Genomic DNA, 24,820 nt, shown 5'->3' on the forward strand with positions numbered 1-24,820 from the left:
TTCTAAGCTGTAGCTAACCAAATTTTCTGGGGACGAGAAAGCAAAGACCCATACAGTTGTTATTGATCATTCTTATACTTTTAATTCTGTAAATCTTTTATAATCTATAAAGAAATCTGATCTGTCTCACTGCTGTTGTAACAGTTAGCCATGAATATATGAAAGGATAGTCTATTTACTATCAGACTAACTAATATGCTGTATTTTCTGTACCATTTTCCCCACACTTGAAATACTAGTTCAAATCCAACCATGACAAATGATGTAATCTGCATTCAATAAAAATCTGGAATTAAAAGTTTGTCCAATGGCGACCACGAGTCAATTCTTGTTTAACAAAACAAACATCTGGTTAACTAATGTACTTGAAAATGAAAATTTACCATTCTTACCTAGTCTAGCTAGCATATGGCTCCAAACCCACAGCAATGTGAGTGTCATAGAGTCAGAGTCATAGAGATGGAGAGCATGGAAATAGATCCTTCAGTCCAACCCGTCCATGCCAACCAGATATCCCAACCCAATCTAGGCCCACCAGCCAGCACCCGGCCTATATCACTCCAAACCCTTCCTATTCATATATCCATCCAAATGTCTCTTAAATGTTGGAATTGTTCCAGCCTCCACCACATCCTCTGGCAGCTCATTCCATACATGTACCACCCTCTGCGTGAAAAAGTTGTCCTTTAGGTCTCTTTTATATCTTTCCCCTCTCACCCTAATCCTATGCCCTCGAGTTCTGGACTCCCCGACCCCAGGGAAAAGACTTTGGCTATTTATTCTATCCATGCCCCTCATAATTTTGTAAACCTCTATAAGGTCACCCCTCAGCCTCCGACGCTCCAGGGAAAACAGCCCCAGCCTGTTCAGCCTCTCTCTATAGCTCAAATCCTCCAACCCTGGCAACATCCTTGTAAATCTTTTCTGAACCCTTTCAAGTTTCACAACATTTTTCCGATAGGAAGGAGACTGGAATTGCAAGCAATATTGCAACAGTGGCCTAACCAATGTCCTGTACAGCCGCAACATGACTCAATACTCTGACCAATAAAGGAAAGCATACCAAACGCCTTCCTCACTATCCTATCTACCTGCCACTCCACTTTCAAGAAGCTATGAACCTGCACTCCAAGTTCTCTTTGTTCAGTGACACTCCCTCGGACCTTACCATTAAGTGTATAAGTCCTGCTAAGATTTGCTTTCCCAAAATGCAGCACCTCGCATTTATCTGAATTAAACTCCATCTGCCACTTCTCAGCCCATTGGCCCATCTGGTCAAGATCCTGTTGTAATCTGAGGTAACCCTCTTCGCTGTCCACTACACCTCCAATTTTGGTGTCATTTGCAAACTTACTAACTGTGCCTCTTATGCTCGCATCCAAATCATTTATGTAAACGACAAAAAGTAGAGGGCCCAGCACCGATTCTTGTGGCACTCCACTGGTCACAGGCCTCCAGTCTGAAAAACAACCCTCCACCACCACCCTCTGACTTCTACCTTTGAGCCTTTTTTGAGGTATTTTAGGTGTTGGAATGACCTTAAATTGCTCCGGAAATAGCCTAGCAAGCTATTGTATCAACCCGCTACAAAGCCTAATGAAACTGGATGGACCATTTGCATTGACAGAGGCATGAGAAATGGCAACCCAGTCCTGTCTATCCTGCAAAGTCCTCCTTACTAACATGGGAAGGCTTCTGCCAGAATTTGAAGAGCTATCCCACAGACTAGTCAAACAACAATATGACACTGTCTGTGTAGCATAATTTGTGGGTATAATCATGTCCCAGGTGCCACCATTACCACCCATCAGTGTGTCCTGTTCCAGTGGCAGGGCAGATCTACCAGAGGTGATGGCACAGTGGTATGCAGTTGGGAAGAAGTTATCCTGAGACTCCAGATACAATGAAATCTTGAGGCAGTGGGTGAACCATAAGCAAGGAAATCACTTGCAGATGATCAATCCAACACTATGGAAGGTTTTAGATTAGATTAGATTAGATTGTTGTGGTTCTGTTCGCCGAGCTGGGAATTTGTCGAACAGAACCACAACAACGAGCACCCGAGCTACAAATCTTCTCCCAAACTTAGATTAGATTAGATTACTTACAGTGTGGAAACAGGCCCTTCGGCCCAACAAGTCCACATTAACCCTCCGAACAGCAACCCACCCAGGCCCATTCCCCTACATTTACCCCTTCACCTAACACTAATGGCAATTTAACATGGCCAATTCACCTAACCTGCATATTTTTGGACTGTGGGAGGAAACTCACGCAGACACTGGGAGAATGTGCAAACTCCACACAGCAGTTGCCTGAGACGGGAGTTGAACCCAGGTCTCTGGCGCTGTGAGGCAATAGTGCCACCGTGCTGCCCAAAATATTTAAATTCCCTACAGTGTGGAAACTGGCTCTTTGGCCCAACCAGTCCACACCGGCCCTCTGAAGAGTAACCCACCCTCCTCTGACTAATGCACCTATCACTATGGCAACTTAACATGGCCAATTCACCTGACTTGCACATCTTTGGACTGTGGGAAGAAACCGGAAAACCCAGAGGAAACCCACGCATACACGTGGAGAATGTGCAAACTCCACACAGACAGTCGCCCAAGGCTGGAATCGAACCTGGGAGCCTGATGCTGTGAGGTAGCAGTGCTAACTACTGAGCCACCATGCCGCCCTTGGCAAGGTTGTGGCCCTGAACTTGCTGTACAACTAGCCAAGCTGTTACATTTCAGTTTGAAAACTGGCATCTATCCAAAAATGTAGACAATTTCCCAGGTATGCCATTATAAAACACAGGACAAACTGTACAATTATGCTCAGTTCAGGTAACCTCAGAGACACTCAGGTCCTAACCTCATCACAGCCTTGATTCAAACATGGGCAAAAGAGCTGACTTCCAGAAGTGATTGCCTTTGGCATCAAGACATTATTTGACCAAGTGTGGAACAAGGAAGCCCAGCAAAGGGGAGTCAACAGGAAACAGGGGAAATCCCTCTGCTGGTTGGAGTCATACCTTGCACAAATGAAGGTGGGTGTGATTGTTGGATGTCAATCATCTTAGACCAAGGACATTACTGCAGGAGTTTGGAAATATATCACTGTTCCTTCATTGTTGCTATGTGAAAACACTAGAACACCCTCCCGACCAGTATTTTGGGAGTAACTGCAGAAGTTCAATAAGACACTTCACCATTACTTTCTCAAGAGTCATTAGGGATGGGTAATAAATGGCCACATTTTAAATAAAGTCAAAAAAAAAGCAAAGCATGAAATTAACACTATTCAAAGTTAGTGTGCATCGAATTCCAAGTACCATGTCAGCAAAACAATATTGAGTTTCAGTTGGAATCTGGTCTGTCAACTGCAATAACACAGGTCTGTTTCTTTAAAATAATTTATCTTTTCCGACATTCAACCATTTTCTCACTGCTGTCACACATCTGAGTATCTTGTTCCGCAGAACCATATCATGTAATTCAAATAAAATGAAATTGGGAAGGAGAAGCTGGAAAAAAAAACAGACAGAAATGAGGAACTACAGATTTTTAGAAATGAAGTCACAAATGAAGAGGAAAATTTGAGAGATAATATAGGCAAAAAAAATCATAGAATTCAGGCAGTGGATAACAAATACAACTGATAGCAGGAAACAATATAAACTTGGGGGACAGCAATACTGCATGAACAGTGGATATGATGGGATGTGTGTTTAGATTATAAATGAAAAAGATCTTTCAGGCCATTTTGATCTCATCCTTCACATATAGTAAAATTACCATTTTCCAATACAGTGTTGCCCTTGGACAATGAAACTGGACATTATCAGTAATGTATGAAAGTTAGTACTGATGTTTGAGACATAGACCCATGGTGTGGTGTCAACAATTAGGATTAGTAAAAGATCTGTCACTCCAGTTAATGATTATCAGATAGCTTTAAAAAATAACTCTCAAAATGCACAGCCCTCAAAGGGGATGCAAGTGTAGACAAACCCGAGAGTACACTTACAGAGCAGGTTGAGAAAGTGATTAAAAAGGCACAAGGGATCCTGGATTTATAAAGGCTTAGAACACAAACGCAAAGACGTTGTGGTGAACATTTTGAAACCTCTGGTTGAGCCTCATCTGGAATATTGAGTCTAATTCTGAGTACCTTGGGGAAAAATGTGAAAATATTGTAGGAAGTATAGAAAAGACTTAAAAGCATTCTAAAATGAGGAAATTTAGTTACATGGATATATTATAAAGGCTTGGAGAATGAAAGTTTAAAGCTGATGCGACTGAATGTTAAAAATCATGTCTGGGATGTAAAAGGAGTGGACAGGGAGAAAATGTTCTAAATGACGGAAGCACTGAGAATCAGAGGTCACAGGTTTAAGGTGATTGGGGGGAAAACCCAATAGAAACACAAAGATGATTTTTTTTAATCCTGTGAGTTAATGATTAGGATCTGTAAAGTAGTGCCTGAGAGTGTAATGAAGGTAGACAGAATTATGGTTTTCAATAGGTATTAGATAAACAGGAGGGAACTGGTTGGGTATAGGTCGAGCAGAATTATTCACGCAGAGAGCCTGTACAGACATAAGGGTTAAGGGACCTTTCTCTATGCTGTAGCCATTCTGTGACGGTATATTTGCATGTTACTCAGAATTTCAGGATTTATTTTTCTGTTATTCTTTCATTTGCTGTGGTAACACTGACAAGGCTGACATTTATAGCCCATCACCAACTGCCACTGAGAAGGTGGTGGTGAGCTTTGTTTTGAACTGTGGTTTAGACTTACAGAGGTCTGGAGCACAAAAAAGGCACCTTCAGCCTATTGCATCCATATTAGTCAAAACAACCAGCGAACGATTCTCATTCCATTTTCCAGCACTTGGCCCATAGCTTTGTATGTCTTGACATCACAACTGCATATCTACATACTAAGTAGTTATGAGAGTTTCTGCTTCTATCACCCTTAAAGGCAGTAAGTCCAGATTCCCACCACCCTCTGGGTGAAAACATTTCTTCTCACACCCCCTCTAAACCTTCTGCCCCTTCCCTTAATTTATGCTGCCTGGGCATTGATCCCTCCATCACTGGATAACATTTCTTCCTGTCTACACTATCTATGTCCCTCATAATTTTATACATCTCAATCATGTTTCTTTTCAATCCCTGCCTGCTCTAAGGGAAAAAAAATCCCAGTAAAACCAATCTCTCTTCATAACTGAAACTCTCCAGCCCATGCAACATCTTGGTAAATCTCCTCTGCACCCTCTCTAATGCCATCATATTTGTTCTATAATGACAGTTCCAGAAATGAATACAATGCTCAAGCTATGGCCTAACCAACATTTTACACAACTTCAGCGTAACTTTCCTGCTCTTAAACTCTGCTTCGACTAATAAAAGCAAGAACACCATATGCCTCCTTAACCACTTTATCCACATATCTTGGTACCTTAAGGGACGGGTGTCCAGGCACACCAACGTGCCTCTGATTCTCAATGCTTCCCATGGTCCTCCCATTCATATGCATTCCCTTGCTTTGTTTGCCATGCAGAAAAGATGTTCTGAAAGTGCTTGTAGAAAATAACACAACAGTTGTAGATTTATTGCCATGGGTGGCATTTTGTAATGTGTGGCAGAACAATGTTTTCTTTCTGCATATAGCATTGAGTATGAATTTGTTGGGGATGTCTGTAGTTATTTGTCTAATGCCTCATTTGAGTTATTGTTGTTTAGTTGTGATTTAACTAACTTAATATTAAAATAAATAAAGTGATTACATAGATATTTATTTTCAGAGATTTTAGGATTGTATAATAATAATTTAGTATTGTACTCTCAACTCTTCCATATATATTTAACATTTTATTCCTCCTTTGCACAGATCTTAATTTATTTTCTTGATATTAACTTTGGAATCAACAAATTCAATGAAAATCAACTTCCCTAGACATAGGCACAAATTGATTTGTCTATTTGGGTATGCAGTGTGGAGTCACAGGTAGAGGCTAGGAGTTGGAATACACATGCCCTTTGAATTCAAAGTGCCTGTTGTAGCTGAAGAAGTGGCCTGTGTTTAAAATGATAAATTAATACACAAATACATTTTTTTCTCCTACCACTTCCTCAGCCCACCCAGTGATAACACTTCTCCTTGAGCTGACTGGTCAGTCATAGCTGGCTTGCTCATGTCCTTTATAAGAAGAGAATCTGTATTTTATCATACTGGCTTCCATGTGACTCCTGAATCATAGTAATGCGGTTGACTCTTAACTGCTCTCTGAAATAACCAAGCAAACTACTCAGTTGAATTTAGAAGATCACCACCATCTCCTTAAGGACACTTTGGAATGGAAAGTAAATGATGGCCTTGCAAGTGATGCACACAGCCTGTGAATGAACTAAAAAAAAGTAGCCTGAGAGACAGTGAAGACCAGAAATCCTCCTGTGCAGCTGATGGTAATGCAGAAGGTTGAATGTGGTTCACATATTTGCAAAAGTCACAAATCATCTTCACTGTAAAAGCCAGGAGGTTTAAAATTCTCTCTCAATGCTTCATCGAGTAAGATACTTTTGGACCATTAGCACCGATAAGGAAATGCATCTGCCAAAGTTCTGTCAGAGTGTTCCCTAACCAGTACTTTCAGTGACTTTAAAAGTGCCGACAGTTTGTCCCATTGATGTTCTTTGTTATTTGCAATACTTGATAAATGGGTACATTAATTCAAGCTCTTTGTATCATGATACAGGAAACTATTTAAAATCACAGAAAATAAATGACATGCAAACACCTCATTCACAACTCATAAACTTAACTCATAACCGCAAGCCAGAATGGCCTCTCAAGGTCAAAGGTAAGGGAATGTTAAAGGTGAAACGACTAGAATAAGAAATCAACCTCCACTCATGACTTGGAGATGCTGGCGTTGGACTGGGGTGTACAAAGTTAAAAATCACACAACACCAGGTTATAGTCCAACAGGTTTAATTGGAAGCACACTAGCTTTCGGAGTGTCGCTCCTTCATCAGATGGTTGTGACACAACCACCTGATGAAGGAGCGATGCTCCGAAAGCTAGTGTGCTTCCAATTAAACCTGTTGGACAATAATAACTTGGTGTTGTGTGATTGTTAACTTCATTTATGTCACCCTTTACATTCCTCTAACTCTGACACTAGAGGTCATTCTAACACCCAACAGAGTGAATAAATAATTTCTTTCTATATCCGTTGCCGTAGGACAAAGCTCTCCCAGAATTCCTTTGGAATTCAAAACTTGATTTTGTACTCCGTTATCATGTCTCTACTGTCTAGCCAAATAATAAGACTGGTTACACCCTGATGTGTTAGCCAGTGTCTTGTGTTAGTAGGGGTTCTGTGGTTAGCTTCCATTTCATAAAAGTGTCGTAACCACAAGAAAACCTAGTAAATTTCCCTAACTTTGCTAACCTCAAATTCAAGAACCATCCCCTTTCCCTATCCCAAGTTGGTTTAGTTTACATCTTAATATCTTCTCATTTAGTCATCTACAATGGCTGACATGATAAGTAATGGTAAGCAACCAGATCATCGGTGAAGGCCGAAGCGTGATTTTTGGCAAGCAGGTATTTCAGCTATTTATGCTTTGGGGAACCATTCAAGCCAATGAAACGACGATCAGAAGCCGACTGACAGCTCTACAAAAGTGACCAGCTGAAAAACAGTTCTGATCATAGGCCTAAGATATTGTTACTCTGAAGGTGAAATGCAGCATGGGCTGTGAAAGCTTAAATTGCAGACACGCCCAGGTTTCACCATTTGTAGTGCAGTTGATAGTTCTTTAACGTTTTTGAGTAAGTGCTCTGTGTATATGAATTGATGCTTTCTGTTGCAACATTTGACTGACAAAACACGAAAACAGTGATCATGAACTATTCTTCGCCCTCTCTCCCTAGTTTGCAGAAGAAGTTCTCCTCTCTCTTTTACCTCCCAGTACATGTCACTACGCTTTCTCTTCTTTTGTCCTTATTCCACAATGACAGCACTATTCACTTCCTCCTTAATATCTCAAACCTAAGTTTATATTTACAGTCTTCTCCATTTTCTCAATCCAATATGGTTTTTTCCTGCATATTTCAAAGCTGGAAATCCTTCCTAACTTTTTTTTTATTTTATGTGATCTTTAAACCAGCTGGTACATAGTCCTTACTATCTAGTTGTTACCTCTCACTTGGAATCATGTTAGCACTCTATTTCCCTATCCATTCAGTGGTGTCATCAGATCTGGTGGGTGTGTTGATCCAGAAAATGTCGGTTATAACTAAGGGGCAGTACCCCTACTCTGACTGCAATCCCTGCTAATCAGTACAAGGACAAATCTGCAGATGATTGGGAAGAGACTGTGACTTGGGAGACCAAAAGACTCATTGTGGGCTCTCAGGGGATTACCTTTGCTTCTCCTGCACCCGGGAACTGCCCAGAAAAGTAAACGGCTATAATCTTCCATGGTTTCATCATTGCCTTCAGCTGTGATTCTGCTTTCATGTTGAAGATAGTGAGGAACTCTTCCACTTTTTCCTTACGTTATGTTCAGCACAGGTAATGTCACTGTGCCTGATTTTGGCACTGAATGCAATATTCTAGCTGTGTTAAAATTAGGGACAGTGTCTCTTTAACTACAATCTTCCATTCCAATTTGAAGTGTACAATATATTGTGCAACAGGAAATTCTTACTAATATTTCACTAACAGCTGCTGAGCAGTAAATAACATTTTTTGAAAGCAGGCTAATTACTCAATAGAAGTTGACTGTGTGTAAACAGTGGGTCCTTGACTGAAGACCAATGGATTGTTTTTAACCCGTGGTAAACCTATTCTTGTTGAAGCAATTCTGTTTGTAAGGAGTTTGGCTTGACCATATGTAGCATGTATATGTATACAGCCACACAGATGGCTGGTCCAAAACTCCACTAGTTCTTGGAATTACTAACATAGTTAGAATGGCTAGGGTCAGAAGGTGAGAATGGAAGGAGAGCTGAAACAGAAAAGTTCAAAACATTTCCACTAATTAGTAACCACGCTAAAGAAGTGAATTGAAATGGAAAGATAAAACAGAACAATCAAAATGCATCAGGGTAAGAATAAAAACAAATGACATTAAAAGAAGGTAAAAGTTTTCCTGGAATTAGATTAACACTTTAGAATTATATCTTTCATAAAAGTTGCTCATTGTCATGATAGCAGTAAATATGGATTAGCAATTTTCAAACTTGATCTTCTGATTTTAATATTTTCATGACTTTCATATTTTTTAAAGGAAATACTGACTTGATATCACTGTAATGGTAACCAGAATAGGTTGAGCTGAACTCAATGAAGCAAATGTGAGATAAATAAACACAGTCTGAGTGAAAATTAACATTTTCTTTAAAGGCACTGAAACTCAGTCAGACATCTCCTTCTTTTGATTTACACCATTTTGGAACTTTCATATATTGGGATGAAAGTCAATAGCAGATTATCCTTCTTGACAAGGAAACAATGATGTCCAACAGGGGAATATACAAGTGAAATATCTTCTAGGATAACATCTTTTGAGCAGGAAAGAGGAAGAACATGGATTGGTAACAACAAGAACTGAAAGACTCTGTCTTACCCATTTCCTGATAAAGCAGAAATAGCCATTCATGGAGAAGCCAAGGATTCTATAAATTTCACTGCTGCTGACGATGTAAAATATTAACTAAACTGATTCAAATTTCACAATTCAAGATGACTGAAAGTATGTTGAATTCTGTGTCTATGTTGCAGCTTTGGTGACCATGTTTTCCCCTGCCTGGACCTATGGTCTTGAATTTCTTCTCTAAATGTTTTTGCCTCATTGGGTTACCCTCTCCTCCTTTAAGATACTTGTTAAGATCCACTACTGAGCAAGATTTTAGTTCATTCTCAGTGAAGCTGGAAATACATTTATATAATATATGCATATATTTAGGATTTGATAATTTTTTTATATCACTCAGGATTATTTTAAATAAGGAAATTTTAAAAAAAATGTAAATGATAATGGTAGGATATCATTATGACTTTTCTTCTTCTAATTCCCACACAGAAATCTGTCAATTTGACATGTAAACCCACAGGCTTTGAGCAGAATCCTAGGCAAACAGGGAGGAAAGAGTTAATCTAGGGACTGGATTAAGAGTGTGATCATTGAGAGGGATGGAGAGAGAAAATGGTGCCTTGTGGCATCTGGGAGAATGCATAACAAAACTAGAGGGAACGCCATATTGGAACTCGGAGGTCCGAGGAGGAATCAGTGAGATTGCCGGAGATAAAGATAGATACAAGTGCTGGGACAGCACTCTTGAACCTTCTGAGTCACAAGGAGTCATGGAAAAGGCACACCCCTTCCTGAGCCAGAAACTCATGTGTCAACAGGGAAGTGCAAATCAGATTTCCAATTTCAGTGTAGAAGTTTATCTTAAGTATGTTAAGGAAGTGTCCTGTCTCTCATTAATATAATAATGGGTGTATATCTGGTCTGTGTTAATAATTATAAGCCTACCCACCATTCTCCATCCAGCATGGGGGGGTTAATATTGAGCCCTGTGTGTAAAATAATAGTCTACACTCTCTGCATGATGAAAATTGAACAAAAACTGTAATGGCGAAGCACATATCCATTTCTTATTTGCATATTGAGAACGTTTAGGAAAAGCAGGAAATATGCAGGAGAGAAATTACACCAACATGCAGAACCAGAACACCACAAATACTTTGAGAGAGGAAATCAAACATATGAAAATGAATGCATAGCACGCGATATTTTACAACTCTATAGCCTCTGGTATCTGTTTAAGCATTGAAATTGCTTTAGCCTCCCAGGTCACTAGGAAGAAAAGTGACCAGAATTCCTGCTCCTAATATTTATCCAGTGACCCTTGCTAGCCACGTACAGATGTGAGTTAATGAGGATAAGACTAGGTTTAGCTCTGATGTAACCAGGTAAACTAGGTCAGGACTACAGCGAGCATTAGAAGCCAGACTTAGATACCTGTGTTAACAACAGAGGGCCCACACATGATTACATCATAATGCAAACACTTAAATGTTGTATTTCAATTCCCTTAAAGTTGTTCTGCATGACATGATGGTTGACCAGTGTTGTACTCAGTTTATAGCACATATCCACCTTTAATATTAGTTGTGTACATTTAGAGGTTTGTCTTCTGGCTCATACTGAAGAAATTATCAGTTCATATTTGAGACTGTTTTCACTAGCAGGACAACAAAAATATTATACAAGCAAAAACTTAATTCATCCAGTTTATGTTACAGTGCAGTTGTTTATCAGGACTGTAAGACACCTCCTTAGTAAGTCGTAAAATCTGTCATAAGCAGAACTAAATTTTTTGCAAGCATTAAGGAAATACAGAGTATTACATAAATGGTTGATGTCATTTTGACCGCAGTGCTGAATTGGGATAGAATGCAGCAACCCTTTAAAATGTCCAGGTCAGATGTCTACCAATTAGGGAGCAACACTTGCTCATCAACCATACTTAGGATCTTTAAACAACTCGGAAGAGCTGAAGTTATTTTTGTAGAATGAGTGAAACCAGCAAGAGTGCTGTGATTGACCGAAGAAGCCCACAGATCTCACGTGGATCAGGGAATTTTGTTGAACATAATTGAACTGACTGTGAACAATCATTGGAAAAGCGCATACTTGATGAAGAATGGTTACTTGGATGATATGATCAGTGCTCCTGGAAATACATCCAAGCAAACAGTCAGTGTCTTAAGGGGAGGAGGAGCTACAGGCAGGGGGATTGGGGCAGAAGAACCTGATGGCAAAATTGAGAGAAAAAAAAAGCAAACCAAATGGAGGCAAAAGTTTAAATTTAATATATGATTTACTCACTTAAATACTTCATACAGAAGTAAATATTGATTGAAACTACAAGTTATATTAATTCTATAAGGCACTTTCATGTTTTATTGAGCTGATCTTATACTTGAGAAAAGGAAGAAAAACCGATACAATCCTGCCATTAAATTCCTAAACCAACAACATATTTACATTGTTTGCATTTGACTATTTTCAAATGGAACACATGAGGAACAACCAGATACTATCGAACTTCAGCTCACCTGCATTTTGCAATTCATGGCACATATCCTGCAGCTTCTTTATTTAAAGTTAAGGTCAGGCATATTTCAAAATTGTAAATTGTCAGGTTTTGTCTATCGGAAATAAATATCTCCATACCTATGTTAGGAATTTAGAAAACAATTCTCAGTAATTGCTGGTGAGACAGGAAGGAAATGCTTTTGAAAATAGGTCCTAGGAATGTGGGTAGAAGATCAGACTAACAATGTTGAAGCCAATAGGTGGGTGTACACTTTAACAACTGTTTCTACCTGACAGTCATATTTGTGTTTCCACAAAAGAAGTTGGATATAAAATGCTACACAGGAACCACTGCAGGTAAATACTCATGAGGTTTTTATCTTCTACATACAAGATTTATTCTTTCTAAGTAGCAGTTTTTACAGAGCAGCCTCCAGGCATTCCAAACCAGATGTTGCCTAATTGTTTGCTATCATTCAGATGATATACTGGACAACAGGTACAGGTATTTGAACCTGCTCTATGCTTTTCAGATTTAAGGAACAGCACTGATCAGAAACCTTGGAATCCTTTTCACGCAACAAACTTAAGGGATTGGAGTCTGTTGCAGGGTTCTCATTCCAACACAGGGCTGAATTCTGGATTGGGAACTTAGAACTGCCAGTGACAAAAGCCTGGAAGTAATTTTTGAGGAGGGAGCTGGGCCCCATTCAATTAAGGACGGTGAGTGTGTTTCCAAGAGATGAAGGACATCAGCTACTTCATTGTCAGAGATGCGAATTGCTGATCCAGGTCAGGGAAAGAGAGAAAGTCTCAAGAAGAAAATTTAAAAAAAAATTACAAATACAAAAAGGCCTCAGCAGCTAGGTTACCAGCAAGGAGGATAAACCCCTCCAAAATGGCCTAAGGCCACAGCTGTGGTCTACTGTTATTGAAGATGGGGTGGGACATCCAAAAGCATTGAACCCTCTGTCTGCCATGGAGAAGCTGTTTGCATTCCTCAACCAGGCTGCAGCCTCTGTGGAGATGGAATCTATATGCCAATCATTGGTAGAGTGGTCCTAATAAAGATAATGAACTGGATATATGCTACTTGTGGGTAATAAACAGTTTTCTACTACAGCTCCCTTAAACTCTCAAAAGCGTCCAGTGGGTGGAAGTATGCTGACAAAATCAACTGTCAACCCCTGGCTGTGGGTAGGTCCACCTCCTTTGCTGCCTCTGCAGCCATTTGAGAATTCAACCCAAGGTGTTCACAGAATGATGAACAGTAACTTGCTGGTACAAGCAACTGATGGCTCAAGGCTAGTAAGCCAACTGTGTAGTTGGCTTCACCAAAATGCATCTCTGGTTACAGTTGTTATTTCTCAAGATGATCTAAAATTAAATATTTGATTAATATTTATTAATTCTTTTTTCTGGACTAACCTTAAAAATCTTCTCAATGAATTTGTCCTGATGTAGATGCCAGCAATGTCACAATATTGTCTACATGCCACAACTCACAGGGCCAGATTTTCCATTCAGTTCAAACAGAGACAAATACTAACTTTGCATTTTAAAAGTCGTCATTCTGAGCTAGCAAGAACATCCTTGTTCAATGAAAAAGCATTCACGCATACTGTTCCTTATAAAATTTGATGCCAGGTAGTTTTAACTCATCCGAGTGAAGGATGGAAAACTAGCTAGATTTTCTATTTGTTCCAATTCTCAAAACCCGCAATTACATGAAGACTTGATTGGTGCAATTATGTGCTTCAAAGTTCAAATTGCTGACTGTACTCAAAGGCTGATGATGTACCTGCATGGTATGTTCAAACTTTGCCTGAAGTCAACTGTACAATATCTTGGTTTTCTGAGGCATCACTTTAGATGTTCCAGAAACAACAGAGCTGGAATCTCACATTGTACCAATCTGTGAATTGCTTCTGATTCATTGGCTTATTATTGGCATACGTGCAAGGGCATTGGGGATAAAAAGGGTAGGGATTGCCAAAAATCTTTAATTGGTTTCAAACATTGTCAGCACTGTCTTCAATCTGTTTAATAGCCACAGGCTAGATTTTGCTCACTGCGATGTTTGGGTAAATTGGGTGGATTCAGGTCTTAGGATTCCAAGGCTAATAGGAAGTGTCACATGTATCCAACAGGCTAAAGTTCACTGAACAGCTTACATATTAGTGGGGCCTCATTCAGACCCAATTTCATTTTGTAGATTTACCACTAGAATAATGCATTGGAGGCCCACATATTTGTGAAACTATGTTGCTGGATTATTGTTGTGATCGGGAGCAATGGATTGCAAGAGCTTCTGACTTGAAGAAATATAACATCACTTGTTGTTATGAGTGGTGTTTCCAAATGGTCAAGTCACAGCAAGTCACACCAAGTATCTGAAGGTCTCAGAATCAAATGTGTTTAAATTCTAGTCTGCGGTCACCTTAGCTGGCACAGCAGTTAAGGCAATTGTTCTCTAATCGGTGAGTTACAGACATAGTGAATGGGATAGCGAGCTACCTTTCCTCTGGGACTGTGTCCCACTCCAGCACAAATGCCTATGCTATGCTCATCTCTAGGTCTCTCTTCCTTAAACTCCTGTTCATGACTGCTTCACCACGTCTCAAAATCAAACTCTGATTGTGAATGCAGCAGCAATATCTCCACTACTGTGCTCGAGTCTGTCTGATCCCAACCTCATTACCACGCAATGTGCTGGGTACCAATATCGACCACCTCATGATCCTCAATAGTGTTTCTGCTACTTTTCAGCAAGGTCATGAGCTCAAGATGAAGTAATGAACCAATAAGTGTCAAAATATTATTATTTTATATAAAGATCTTTAAATGCATACTACATCATAAATATTAAAATATGTTGTTACAATTTATTAGTTCTATATGGCATGTTACTATTCTTATTGCTATTAGTGTTGGATTCCAGGGTTACATTAATTTCCAATTATTGAAATAGAGACACACAGGAAAAGGGTTTGGGAAACACTGAGTTTAGGTGATAAAATAACCCCAAGAAGACACCTCCAAATAAAAACAGCCATGATTTTCATGCATCAGGTCTGTCAAGGTTTCAGGTCAGAACCCTCCATCAGGACTGGGGAGAGGGAAGGAGCCTGAGAAATAGAGGACGCCACACGGGGGCAACGAATGCAAAAAATCAGGTTATGTTTACCTGCATTTCCTCTAATCTGATTTATTGCATCTGTTGACCCCAATGTGGTTTCCTCTACATCAGAGAGATCGAGTGCAAACACGAGGACCGGTTCAGGGAACATCTATGGTCCGTACGCTCCAATCAACCCCACTTTCCAGTTGCCAGCCATTTCAACTCCCCTTCCCCCGATGATTTGTCCATCCTGGGCCTCCCCCACCATCAAAATAAGGCCACATGCAAACTGGAGGAAGAACAGCTGATCTTCTGCCTTGGAAACGTACAACTATATGGCCTTAACACAGAATTCACCAACTTTCAAACTCCCCACCCCCACCTCATCCCAGGTCCAGTCCTCCCTCTCACCCTGCCTCCAACCTGACTTAGCCTGTGCATCTTCCATCCCACCTATCCTCTCCACCCTTCCCAATGACCAATCACAATGATCTCCTACCTGCATCCACCTATCGCCATCCCATCTATCTTCCCCCAGCACCCCTCTTCCCCCTCCCCAGTCCTGATGAAAGATTCCAACCTGAAATGTCAATTTCTCTGCTCCTCTGATGCTGCTTGACGTGCTGTGCTTTTTCCAGCGCCACACTTTATCGACTCTGACCTTCCATACTATCTCCCGATCTGCCAAAGTTCAAAACCTAAGCTCAGAGAAGAGCAGATGCATTGAATGTGGAGGGGTAGAAGTGGTGGTGGAATGGCACTTCAGAGAGAACCTACTTGTTTAAGATGGGAATGGAATACACTGGAAGTTTTGGGGATGGGAAGGGTGGTAATGAGGAGAGGAAGAGGAATATAGTAGGACAAAGCATGTCAAATTTCACCAGCATAATATCCAGCTCTAACAGAATTGTTCATACCATCATGGTTCATATCATTATCATTGCAAATTTTGAAAATTGTACTTTTGTATGTTTGCACATGTTTAATTCCAGAAAATAAAACTGCAAACATTTTGAAGAAGGCTTGGTCTTGACATTTTGATGTTGTCATAAAAGATGATATTTTTAGGGATTATTATGAAATACAACAGATGATTACTGTATGAGCAAAAGTAAACTTCCAATAATTGCTTCCAATTTCCACACCCAACTTCTGGGGCTAAGCTGTACCAAATCAGACCTCTTGCTGCCACAACATCAATTCTGAAAGATTACGTTGTATTCTTAATTACAGAATATGACAGATTTGGCACAAATACCTGCGAGGGACTTCTTTCAGACATAACATCTAGTTCCATAATTTCAGATCATAACCGTCAAACCCAGTTTTTGTGAAAAGCAGCTGCTGATAATGATTCTGCTGTTGCCATTTATACCTTCTATCAATGGATGCTTTGTTTCTACACTTGGCCCTTTTGTCTGTGCCTGCCATTTAATTACTTAATGACCCTTGTTTTTCACGTAGTTCCTTTTATTCTCTCTTGCCCCTCTTTTTCCTGTTTCTTTTATTTGTAACTTGTATCAATTCTGATGAAATACCTAAAATACCAAATTTGTTTCTCTCTCCATAGATACTACCAGATCTGCTGATTGTCCCAGCATTTTTTGTATTTATTTTATATAAGTACCTTGTAGAAGTAGATTTTATACTAAGGGTAAGTGATGGCAGAGGGGTAATGTCACGGGACCAGTAATCTAGAAACCAGGTGAATATTTTGGGAACATGAGATTGAATTCCACAACGGCAGGTAGTGATGTTTGATTTGAATAACATTTTGAATTAAAAGCTAATATAATTGTGACAATGCACTAATCATTGATTAAAATCTTACTTGTATGGGTTTTTCTAATAAAGTGTCAGCAAAGCTATTTTGCACTGGGATTCAAGAATTAAATAATTATTTATAGTCATTGAATAAGTATTTTCATGGCATTTCTTCAGAAGAAAGACACATTTAAAGGTGAGGTTGTTCCTTAAGAAGAGGGTTAACTCTTGTCATAAACTACAATGACATCAGTTATCAGTGTAACTGATTGTATATTCCATTGTATATTCTAGTGAAAGGCCAGGGCACTGCTGCCATTAGCTGAGCAGTAAGGGTCCCAAAACAGCAAGAAACAATAAAATGATATGTCTTTGATGACACAAGATCATTTTTGTCACAGGCTTCTCTATTTACATCAGGGTATAAAGTAAATACCTGACCTAAAACGTCAAGAAAATGCAGATGCAAATATGTTATGCATGTAATTATACCATGCAGAAATTGTTTTTTGCACTTTACATGTGACTGTCAATCCCTGGCACCAATTGCATATTGGCTCATTATGAAACTTCCACCTCCAGGCTATGAATCTATGTTGGTAAATTTCCTGCAAATACACTCATTCAACACAGCTGTAAAATTAAGCCTATAATTTAAGAAAGCAGGAAACCAAGTACGTTTTGGTGTTTTATGGCTATTTTTAGAATAATTTTCACTTTATTTTCCTCATTGCTCTTTAAACTTTCTCTTTTTAGCATGTATTTGTAAAACATCAACATAAATCATATTGAAAGGTATTGATGATCATGCAACCTGAAACCTGCTGTGACTATGTGAATGAATGATAGTTAGTTGACTTGAAATGATAACAAACTTAATATGTAAAGTTTGGTGAGAGATTTGTGCTTTCCTTTTCTGATTCACACATTTCGACATTCTAAACTTTGCTAATGAGGTTTTCAGGAATTTTGGTTGTAATAGATAAATGGGACACAAATGGGGATACTTCCCTGATTTTCCCTCCACTTCCCTTCACAAGTCTCACAAAAAGCAGTTAAAGTTTTGCCACTGGGGTGAGGTAACTAGATTTATCAGTATAAATGAAGGTAGTTGCATAAGATCCTGTACAGGAGGAGTTCAAAAGATGTAGTCATTAATATGAGATGTGGTAGCAATGATCAAATACAAAACAGTGTCCTTAAATTGTGGATTGCTAGAATTACACCAAGTCAGCAATCCTGAAGCCATGTGTATTTATTATTTATTTATTTTTAAATCAATGGAATAAACAGAATGAATCATTCTTTTTCACACTTGAAGACTTAAACGGCCTCCCCATATTCTTAGAAATGGTGTTGCGGGTTTTTCAGAATTAGAAATCCCTATTGACAAATCTCCTTTTTTGCTCTTTTCCTCTCTTTCCCACCTTGCAGCCTCAGCCATGACTAACCCTTTATTGTAATTTTACATCACTGAATAGCACTGAACAATGTTTCAGTGTTATTAAGTGATTTTTTTTTAAAAAAACGTACATGTCATCCTTTCATTGGTTGCTGAATACATTTTATCCTCCTGTTACTACAGGGATTCAGAAATCTTAGATGGTTAAATCTTATAATTTAGCAGTGCAACATGAAAGTGTCTGAGAAGAGCAATTAGGAGGAAAGAGGAGAATAGAGAAGGCCCTTTTTGAGAACCAAGTTTGTTTTGCTGTCAGCATGATACCTGATCTACCTGTCTCTCTTGCATCACCTGAATACCACTGCCTCAGAATGGCAGCAGCTCTCCCCTCCAGCCACGTGAATAAAAGGCATTAACCTGCCAGTGTTAATCTGCACACAGGAAGTTAGATCACTTTCAGAATCAGAAAACATTTAGGTTCGCCAAACAAGATACTCCAGCTGGCTCCTTTCAAACACAGGAAAGATGTAAATCTGGATCGAAATGTGATATCTCAAAGTGTTCCATTCATCTACGCTAATCCACATAACATTGTGCAATCAGGAGGGAATGGAGGTGGAGAGAACTTTTTGACACATTTTCTTGGCCATTGCTGATTTAAAACAGAAACATGCTTTTCTACATATCATGTGCACCAACTTTTTGCCTGAAATGTTCCTGTAAATTAGTAAGTGCTTAATCTAATGAAACATGAAATGCAACATTTCATATGAAGCATTTTTTTTGCAGTAAGGCAGCGAGTACAACAGAGACATGCTTGTTGTGACTACAGTTAATCCTGTGTATATTTATTTTCTTGTATACCTGGAAGCATATGAGCATAAGCCTTGTTGCATTACATCTCCAGAATCATCTAGGGAAGGACTGTAAAGGCATCATTTGCAATCAGATGCAAGAAATAGGAAAGGTTAATCTGTAATACCGATTCCCAAAAAACTGGCTCAGTGCAGAATGAGGCTGGATTGGATGCTTTGGCCTTGTCGGCAACAAGAATAAGCTTAAGAATGCACACAGCACCTGCACCCGTGTACAAGGACGTACTGTGTATGCTGTATCAACTACTCTCTAATGCACTTATGGTTCAACCTCTTCTTGTCAATACTTTTGATATTAGTACAGTCATAGAGTCCTAGAACAGGAAAATAGTCCAACTCATCCATCCAGATAGCCTAAATTAATTTATTCCCATTTGCCAGCATTTGGCCCATATCCCTCTAAATCCTTCCCATTCACATATCCATCCAGATGCCTTTTAAATACAGAGGAACCTTGATAATCTGAATATCGGATTATCCAGCAAGATTGCAATGTCCCGAAGCTCGGCTAAACTAAGTTGTCTGGCATTTGATTATACGGAATTTGATTAACCGAACGAAATACTTCCTGCTCGTGTCCTTCAAGGTAATCGAAGTTCCTCTGTATTATTATTGTACCAGCCTCCACCATTTCTTCTGGCAGTTTGTTCCATACACGCACCATCTGTGTGAAAACGTTGCCCCTTACGTCCCTTTTAAATCTTTCTCCTCTCAACCTAAAGCTATGTCCTCTAGTTTTGGACTCCCCCACCCCAGCTATTCACCTTATCAATGCCCTTCATGATTTTATAAACCTCTGTAAGGTCATCCCTCAGTCTCTGATGCTCCAGGGAAAGTAGCATGGAGGTACAGTCTTAAATTAAAAGCTTTTAAAAAATACTCTAAAATATTTGCTGACATTCATTAACCCAGGGGAGATGTTTAGCTGCAAAGATTAGAAAGAAACCTGTTAGTGTGTAAAATATCCCAGCTAATGTAGAAAGGCCAAAAAAGCCTACACCCAAAACAGCTTTCCAAAAAAGGAGCCATTTCTCAACAGATACTAAAAAGGCTCATTTCTCCAAAGCTTCATATCAACTTTAACTATAACTGTCAAAAGCTCTTAAATGGAACAAGGAAAATAAAATTTGGCAGTAACAGTCGCGATCCAGTCTGCATTGTTGGAACTTGCATTAGTTCTACAGAGACAGAAGCATAATAATGTATCATTGACTTACTGATTTATACATAATATACCTGACTATGAGCAAGCATGAAATGCCAGAACCTGGGGCATGCACATGCGTGTGTTTGTTTAAACTGTGTGTGCATTTGCATCAAACGAACACGCGGCATAGACAGATCTGCTCCAAACAGAAAGTGGTTTAATCTCTCCCTGTGCTTGCACAGGCAAAACTGAAAGGGGAAAATTACCTGAGGAGAAAAAGAGCTTGAATTACAATCCTCTGCAATTAATTTATTTTTCTTTCATTCCAAAAACAACTGTATTTGTCTAGTTTGTGAAGTAAGCATTGTTTTAAAGTGTGCATAACAGAAATGATACAGTTTTGTACTTGGGATAATTTGATGAAAGTCTTTAGAGCACTTTTGCTGGGATCAGTTGTAAACTTCTAATGTGTGCCTCAGGAAATATTCAGTCCCACAGTACATATTTATTTTCCTCTCTCCCTTTCATATCTCTTTTTGAGATTCCAAGGAGCTTTGGAAGCATATTTATTCTTGGCTCAGTTCCAGAACAATGGGATGGCTTTTACACCTCAAAAAGGGTGGACTGCACCCACGATCACAATCACGTAAGATGTGATGATGTAGGGTTGGCAATCCGAGGCTATTACACCAGTCTCAATATTATGGAAGATGAGCAGGCATGGAACCTGGAAGCCTCCCCTTCACTTTGAAATCACCAATGAAAAAAACTACTGAGCTTGTTAAAGACACAACTGTAGACAATTTTTCATTGCTAACTCAATTTTTCAGGTGCTAGAGGGGAAAAGGTTTGGCCTTGTGTTTTGCCATATGTAAGAAGGTGGAACACAGATAAAGGACTGCTAATGGGACCATGGTTTTATAGAACAGCAGAGTCTGATGGTAAATGTGCACCATTTGTATGTTTTTAGGACTTAATGTTTTTCACAGTTTTGGAAGAATTAAGGAGAGATTGAAAGGACAAGGTACCATGTATCAGTGGCTCTCACTGATTTCTCCCTCACAGCATAGTCCTTCTCTTGCTGACATCCCAGTTTTAGTGACCAGTTGGGGACAGAAACCCTTCTCACACTGATAATTGCTGCCTTTGTACTGATGGCCACTAATTGGTTATCCAAAGCTTGATTTGTTGAATTGCAACAATGGTATTGGGACTAAGTAGAGCTTTCACTTGCCTTTCTGTCTTTTTTTCACTCTACCAAAAAACATAAAATTCAGCCCATCATTATCTCAATGTGACTCTCCAGATATCAGGAGTATTTTGTGGGCTATTCTTAGCTTCAGGATCACCCTGTATCCAGGTCCAGAAAAGGACTCATTGATAAAGGGACTTGCTCTGGTTCTTGGCAGCCCTTTGGAACATAATATCATAATAAAACCCCACTTTCTGACAGGCAATTTCATGAAGTTCCTTGAACACAATCTCGCATGCAGTACAAAGGAGCTAGGAGAGATATCCTCAATGAAAGTTAACAGTCTGCGTATCATCCAAAGAATCTTGGTTGAAAGCAATTTTCACAAAATATGTACCTATTTGGATCCTGGTTTAAAATTCACATGGTAGGAATTTTGTCCTCATTGAGAGCACCAGTTGCTTTTGTTGGACCAACATTTTGTTTTTTTTGTGTCCTATGAGAGCAGAATGCCTCTTCAAAACCCGTTGTTCCAGTAGATGAGGAATGGTTCAACAGCTCGTCTTGAATAGAGGGACTGTTATATCCTAAGAGGGGAACACATTTCAATAGTGACCCTTATCTCTAGATGTGCAGCTGTGATTCTAGATCGAAAGTTAGAATACATGGAATAGCAGAGGCAATAGATCAGCCTGTACAGTTAATGTAGGAGTTTTCCAGCATTTTGAACAATGTCTGGATGTTGGTAGATCACCTTTTGTAGCATTTGGTGACTTTGTCGGCTTTTTTAAAGAAGCTGAGATGATTCTGTGGCTATAGGCCTGATTATGAGGCTGAGCCACTTATGGTCATAAAAGTGTGGGTGCCAGTAAGGAGCCTGGGCTAAGGAGGCAAAAAGGGTAAAGTAAACAAGAATGTTTAATGGCTTTTTATGCATAATCCATTGTGATGTACAGGAACTATATCTTCCATTTCTTATTAACTTTCAGGGCTTTGTTGGGGAAAGTCTGTCAGGAATTGACATCTTAGAATCTTCACCTTAAATCATTAATCATATTATAAAGCTTCTAGAAATACTTAAATTTAAAAATAAAGCTGCTGAAAGGGTCAAATATCACAGTTTATCAAGCATATTCTGCGCCAAAGGAAATTAGAATAATCAATTTTCACATGCACACAGCTATATATTTCATTTTAAAAGGATCTGAAATGTAGTTAAGCTTGAATTAAATAAAATTAACTGTTCCTAATTCACAATTTTGAACATATTTGAAATTGTTGTAATGTTAATAATCCGTCATTTTCTATTCACCTCTACCACCAAAACAGTTGGCAGAACTGAAATGGGGTTAGTAAAACAAAGCATGTTTCCGCCTCCTGTTGTACCATGTGGGAGTGAGAGTAAGCACATTCTTCATGTCATCATGGTAATGTATTTACAAGGGAAGAATAGCCAGGTATAACCTTTATAAGATCATATCTGTCTCTTGATTAAATTTTAAAAATATCAACTATAAGTACTAAGTTAGCCTGGAGCACTGGTTGTTAGAGCAAAAAGATAGTGCTATTTTCTGGGTCTATAGACTTTGAAGGAGCTAAGATGGTTTTTAGTAGAGTGAAATGCTCTTCCTGTTGAATGTGGGAGTTTAGAGAGAAGGAAGCATATGCCAGGTATAGACAGGAGAGATCGAGTGAATCCTTAGAAGAGTGTAAAGGCAGTAAGAGTACGCTTAAGAGGAAGGCAAAATGGGGACATGAGATAGCTTTGGCAAATAGGGTTAATGAGAATCTCAAGGTTTTTTATAAAAGCATTAAGGATAAAAGGGTAACGAGGGAGAGAATAGGGCTCCTCAAAGACCAGCAAGGCAGCCTTTGTGTGGAGCCGAAGGAGATGGGGCAGATACTAAACGAGTATTTTGCATCAATGTTAACTGTGGGGGAGGACATGGAAGATATAGAATGTGGGGAAATAGATGGTGACATCTTGAAAAATGTCCATATTACAGAGGAAGTGGTGCTAGATGTCTTGAAACTCCTAAAAGTGGATAAATCACCAGGACCTGAGCAGGTGTACCGTAGAACTCTGTGAGAAGCTAGGGAAATGTATGCTGGGCCCCTTGCTGAGATATTTTTATCATTGATAATCACAGGTGAGTGCTGGAAGACTGGAGGCTGGCTAACATGGTGCCACTGTTTAAGAAAGGTGGTAAGGAAAAGTCAGGGAACTACAGAGCCTGACATCATGGTGGGCAAGATGTTGGAGGGAATCCTGAGGGACAGGACGTACATGTATTTGGAAAGGCAAGGACAGACTAGGGATAGTCAGCATGGCTTTGTGCATGGGAAATCATGCCTCATGAACTTTATAGAGTTTTAGAAGAAGTAAGTAAGAGGATTAATGAAGGCAGAGCAGTAGATATGATCTATATGGACTTCAGTAAGGCGTTTGACAAGGTTCCCCATGGGAGATTGGTTAGCAAAGTTAAATCTTAAGAAATACAGGGAGAACTAGCCACTTGGATACAGAACTTTCTCAAAGGTAGAGACAGAGGGTGGTTGCGGACGGTTGCTTTTCAGACTGGAGGTCTGTGACCAGTAGTGTGCCACAAGGATTGGTGCTGGGTTGTCTACTTTTTATCACTTATACAAATGATTTGGCTGTGAACATAGAAGGTATAGTTAGTAAGTTTGCAGATGACACCAAAATTGGAGGTATAGTGGACAGTGAAGGTTTCCTCAGAGTACAAAGGGATCTTGATCAGATGGGTCAATGGGCTGAGGTGTGGCAGACGAAGTTTAATTTAGATAAATATGAGGTGCTGCATTTTGGAAAAGCAAATCAGAGCAGGACTTATGCACTGAATGGTAAGGTCCTGGGGAGTGTTGCTGAACAAAGTAACCTTGGAGTGCAGGTTCATTGTTCCCTGAAAGTAGACTCGCATGTAGATAGGATGGTGAAGGAGGAGTTTGGTATGCTTTCCTTTATTGAATATAGGAGTTGGGAGGTCATGTTGAGGCTGTACAGGACGTTATTTAGGCCACATTTGGAATATTGCGTGCAATTCCGGTCTCCTTCCTCTTGGAAGGTTGTTGTGAAATTTGAAAGGATTCAGAAATGATTTACAAGGATGTTGTCAAGGTTAGAGGATTTGAGTTATAGGGAGAGGCTGAATAGGTTGGGGCTATTTTCCCTGGAACATTGG

At 39.4% G+C, this 24,820-nt stretch overlaps 1 protein-coding gene and 1 long non-coding RNA gene across 8 annotated transcripts in view; one reads left to right on the forward strand and one right to left on the reverse strand.

Annotated features, from left to right (window-relative positions):
• The window catches only part of afg2a (AFG2 AAA ATPase homolog A), a 518,183-nt gene that overhangs the window by 115,890 nt on the left and 377,473 nt on the right, over window positions 1–24,820 (reverse strand). The gene's annotated exons all lie outside the window — the stretch shown is intronic.
• LOC140485728 (uncharacterized) overlaps window positions 12,424–24,820 on the forward strand; it is a 34,417-nt gene continuing 22,020 nt past the window's right edge. The window contains exons 1-2 of the long non-coding RNA XR_011962419.1: window positions 12,424–12,473; window positions 12,650–12,839. This is a non-coding gene — a long non-coding RNA (uncharacterized lncRNA). The remainder of the gene's footprint in view (window positions 12,474–12,649; window positions 12,840–24,820) is intronic.

The sequence above is a fragment of the Chiloscyllium punctatum genome, chromosome 14 (genome assembly GCF_047496795.1).
Source record: "Chiloscyllium punctatum isolate Juve2018m chromosome 14, sChiPun1.3, whole genome shotgun sequence".
In the NCBI taxonomy this organism is placed as follows: domain Eukaryota; kingdom Metazoa; phylum Chordata; class Chondrichthyes; order Orectolobiformes; family Hemiscylliidae; genus Chiloscyllium; species Chiloscyllium punctatum.